This window comes from Eretmochelys imbricata, chromosome 5, assembly GCF_965152235.1.
Source record: "Eretmochelys imbricata isolate rEreImb1 chromosome 5, rEreImb1.hap1, whole genome shotgun sequence".
NCBI classification, from domain to species: Eukaryota; Metazoa; Chordata; order Testudines; family Cheloniidae; genus Eretmochelys; species Eretmochelys imbricata.
Genome location: NC_135576.1, coordinates 98,979,433 through 98,984,804, shown reverse-complemented (window position 1 = coordinate 98,984,804; position 5,372 = coordinate 98,979,433).

The following is a 5,372-nucleotide window of genomic DNA, read 5'->3' as shown; positions in this document are numbered from 1 at the left end:
CCATTGTCTGGGCTGACATCATAGGGATGAAGGAGAAGAATAACTTCTTATCTGCTAGTTAGGTTGCTCACCTTGTTTCATTGTTCAGGAGGGCTTATATTTTTAAAGGTATTTAGGTAACTGCTGCACTTAGCATTGCAAGGCCTACATTTCATTTCAAGGGTATTTAGGCACTTAGGAGCCAAAATCCCACTGACTGTCAATGGGATTTAGGCTCCTAAATGCCTTAATCACTTTTTAAAATGAGTCTTAGGCTCCTAAATCAGTTAGTCCTTGCAATGCTGAGTGCAACAATACTGAAATACCTTTAAAAATCTGGGCCAAAAGTTCTGTGTATTGCAGTATTTGGTTGCAGCATCCCATTGAAGGAGAACGATGACATTCCTTCAGTTTGTTTGTTTGTTTGTTTTCCTATGTGTTTACTGCAGGAAGGATTTAATACCCACTGTCTGGGCTGGCATGTTATGGCATTATGAGAAATCTTCTTAGCAGGTAAGAAATTACTCTTGGGTCTTGTTGAACAACTGCAGATATTTTAACCAAGATCCTTCCATTAGCGTATTTTGTGATTCCTATTTTTTTTTCTTTCAGCATAAATAAAAATAAATGAAAGAAACAAAAGATTTTTTTTTTTCTCCATGGAAAAATTTAACTTTCTTACTCAACTGGTCTGTATTCAGAGTCCACAGATCTGCGTACTTTGCAGACTAAACAAAGTGTTCTGGCTAGTGCTCCCATGGAGACTTACCATTCTTCTTATCTAGTGATTAGTCCAGTCTGTGTTTAAATGGTTCATGAAATGAGGCTTCCATTACTCTTCTTTTGGAGAAAATATTCCACAGTCTAGTAGAACTCATTGTCGGGAAGATTTTTGCTGAAATTAAGGCCTTGTCTACACTAGGATGGTTTTGCCTATATAGTTACACCGTCAAAGCCTGTTAGTGTGGATGCAGTATCAGGGTGTGTCTACACTATGGGGACTATAGCGGCATAGTTATGGCACTGTAGCTATGCCATCATAACCCCACAGTGTAGAGGCAGACTACAGCAATGGAAGGGGTTGTTCTGTCACTGTAGGATCACCTCCTCTCCCAGCTGCATCTACACTTGAGGTTAAGACGGCATAGCTTGATTTTTTCACACCCCTCACTGACCTAGCTATGTCAACCTAAATTTTAAGTGTAGATCAGACCTCAGTATAACAATGTTGTAGTGTAAGCACAGTAATATTGGTGTAACGGCATCTACCCAAGGGCTTTTAGCACCATATCTATGTTGGAAAAATCACACCCCCTAACCAATATAACTATGCCAGTAAAACTTTTAAGTGTAGATCAGGCCTGAACTTCATCTCTTGACTCCTTGTACCACCTTGTCATAAATATAAAGGGAAGGGTAAACCCCTTTAAAATCCCTCCTGGCCAAAGGAAAAATCCTCTCACCTGTAAAGGGTTAAGAAGCTAAAGGTAACCTCGCTGGCACCTGACCAAAATGACCAATGAGGAGACGAGATACTTTCAAAAGCTGGGAGGAGGGAGAGAAACAAAGGGTCTGTGTCTGTCGGTACGCTGCTTTTGCCGGGGATAGAAAAGGAATGGTGTCTTAGAACTTTTAGTAAGTAATCTAGCTAGGTATGTGTTAGATTATGATTTCTTTAAATGGCTGAGAAAAGAACTGTGCTGAATAGAATGACTATTTCTGTCTGTATGTCTTTTTTGTAACTTAAGGTTTTGCTTAGAGGGATTCTCTGTGTTTTGAATCTAATTACTCTGTAAGGTATCTACCATCCTGATTTTACAGGGGTGATTCCTTTACTTCTATTTACTTCTATTTCTATTAAAAGTCTTCTGGTAAGAAAACTGAATGCTTTTTCATTGTTCTCAGATCCAAGGGTTTGGGTCTGTGGTCACCTATACAAATTGGTGAGGATTTTTACCAAACCTTTCCCAGGAAGTGGGGTGCAAGGTTTGGGAGGATTTTGGGGGGAAAGACGTGTCCAAATTACGTTTCCCAGTAAACCCAGTTAGAGTTTGGTGGTGGCAGTGGATATTCCAAGGACAAAGGATAAAATTAATTTGCACCTTGGGGAAGTTTTAACCTAAGCTGGTAAAAGTAAGCTTAGGAGGTTTTCATGCAGGTCCCCACATTGGTACCCTAGAGTTCAGAGTGGGGGAGGAACCTTGACACACCTAAATAATCTTCCTTCTTTCTTGTGTTGACAAATATTAATAAGTAATGATAACATCCTTTACTTAGTCTATGTATTTTAAAATCTTTTATTTCCCCTTATAGCAATCTCTCCAGCTTGCTGGTCACATTAGCTATTCCTTTCTGAATTCCTTTCCATTTTTCAATGTGTTTGTCTTATCAAGGGAAAGATTAAGTGATGTCATCTACTGTCACAATGGAAATGTGGAAACCGACCCCTGAGCTCAGGTCTTGGTGGGTAAGCAAAGGATAAAATAATCATTTCTAAATTTTATTTTGTAATTTTAAATTTGCAAATGAAGAGCAATATCCTGCCTTGACTTTACACTTGGTAAGGTCACAGTGGGTATAAATCACAGCCAAGTGTGGCCCTTTATCTGTTCAATGTGTCTATTTTAGAAGGTTTTTCAGGATACTTTTTAAAGATACCACACAGAGGAAAACATAAATGCCAAGTTATCCTTCAGGGTTTGTGGCAAGCCAGGTTATTTGCTTGTTACAATGCCCCCCTCCTTATTGTTAAAGAGAGAGTCCCAAATTGTTAGAAGGGGTCTGCTCTCTCCAAAAATTATGTTAAAAAAGCTCTGCTTTGTTACTCTTTTATTCTGCATTATTTCAAACCAAACCAAACCCCTCCTTTTGTTCTTTTTATATAATGGAGTCAGGGACAATAAGTCTTTTTTAAACAAAAATCATTTGGCCCCCTCTGCCCATAGTCTTACTGTTCACAGAAGTCCTGCTATGCAGCTGTAACCCATGCTGACTCACTGTGGCTCTCTGTCCTACCCTAGTGGCTGAACGATATATAGTTTTCTTACTCTGCATAGTCTTTGAACTAACAGAGCTGGGTCCTATAATTCGGGCAGTAAAGGGTCATGTTTTTAGATGCAAGTTTGATCCCTGTTGCAGATGACCGCCCCAGGGTATCATGTTATACAAACAATGAAGCAATCGCTTTTCAAAAATTAATCAATTTACACCCAGATTATGATGATCCAATTCACTTCTCTTTGGGAACAGTTCAAAGCCTGGTTGGTGCCTCTAGAAACAATTAGTAAAGTGCATTGCTTGGGAGCCCCTTAATTTAGGGCCAAATTCTCCCCTCTGGGGGTGAAACCTACAGAAAGAGCAAGGAACTGCAGCCCTGAACAGTTTAAAAAATAATGAATCCGGCCTCCCAAATCATGACGTTGGCTTAAAAATCAATCTTACATAATAACTACTGAGTTCTTTTTGTTTGTCTTTGGTTTGTTAAGCCTTTGGTGTTCATTTTCAAGCTTCTCTCTGCAACCTTGAGAGCTAGAAGACTTACTTTTTAGGTTTTTCCTCCCAAATGAAATGAGTTTTTCTGATAATCACATGACTCTAGAAGCTGGGCCTTTAAGAAACCACCAAATAATATCATATAATTACAGAAATGTAGGGTTGGAATGGACCTTGAGAGGTCATCTGGTCCAGCTCCGTGCACTGAGACAGGACCAAGCAAACCTGGACCATCACTGACTGGTGTTTGTCCAACCTGTATTTAAAAACCTCCGGTGAGGGGATTCCACAACCTCCTTTGGAAACCTATTCTAGTACTTAACTATCCTTTTATAAGTTTTTCCTAATATCTAACCTAAATCTCCCTTGCCCATTACTTCTTGTCCTATCTTAAATGGACATGGAAAACCAAATGATCACCATCCTCTTTATAATGGCCCTTAACATATTTGAAGACTGTTATCAGGTCCCCCTCTGTCATCTTTTCTCAAGACTAAACATGCTCAGGTTTTTAACCTATCCTCATCGGTCAGGTTGTCTAAACCTTTTATCATTTTTGTTGCTGTCCTCTGGACTCTCTCCCATTTGTCCATGTCTTTTTTAAAGTGGTACACCCAGAACTGAACACAATATTCCAGCCCAGACCTCACCAGTGCTGAGTACAGCGGGACAGTTACCTTGTGTGTCTTACATATGATGTTTCTGTTAATGCACTCCAGAATATTAGCTTTTTCAGCAACCGCATCACATTGTTGACTAATATGCAATTTGTGATCCACCAAATCTCCCAGATTCTTTACAGCAGTATTACTGCCTAGCCAGTTATTCCCCATTTTGTAACTGTGCATTTGATTTTTTTCTTTGATTGTAGCACTTTGCACGTCTTTACTGAATGTCATCTTGTTGATTTTCAGACCAGTTCTCCAAATTGTCAGTCATTTCGAACCCTTATTCTGTCCTCCAAAGTGCTGGCAACCCCTCCCAACTTGGTGTCGTCCACATATTTAATAAGTATACTCTCCACTCCATCCAAGTCAATAATGAAAATATTGAATAGTACCAGACCCAGGCAGCATCCTATTACATACATCCTCCCAGTTTGGCAGCAAACCATTGACAGCTACTCTTCGAGTAAAGTCTTTGAAAATCACTATAAAATCATAAGAATTGCCAACACTGACTGAGTTTCAACGTGCATCTAGGAGCAGGCATCCACCATCCTTCCCTCCCTGTATGGAATGAACAGAGGGTTTTACTACTTAAACTAGAGAATGTCTCAAGAACCACACAGATCTCAGGATATCAGCAAAGGCCCAGTGCCTTGGGCATCTGCCTGGTGAAGAGGAGAGAATGCCATGAATAGTGGCTGCTCCCCAGCTGCATTTCTTCCAGCACCTATCCTCTAAACATCTGTGGAGCCCTCACACCATAGAGCTATAGCAGAGAAGCTTCTCAGGTTCCAGGGAAGGGGGAGCACACTGAAGAGTTGGTATTCTTTCTCCTCAGCAGGTTATACCGTAATTAAGCTCCCATCTGCTTTTATTAGTAGAGGGGAGAATATGGCCCTGAAAAAGTAGAGAAACAAGACCCAATCTCTTTAGTCACTACCAAAGGTTGAGATTTTTAAAACGGATGCAGGGATTTAGCCACACCGCTCTTATTAATTTAACTGGGAGATGTGTGATGAAATGTCTGTGTCAGCTTTGAAAACTCAGCATCTTCAGAGAGCAACATACATAGATGTTTTTCATCTACGGTAGTGGAAGTTTTTTCAGTCACCCAAACTGACCTTTCTGCAGTCACAGTCTGATTAAAATCATCCATAACAACAAGATTTTTTTTTATTCCTTTCTTTATTTGGACAATTTATATACATATGTACAAAAAACACCTATGCCTAC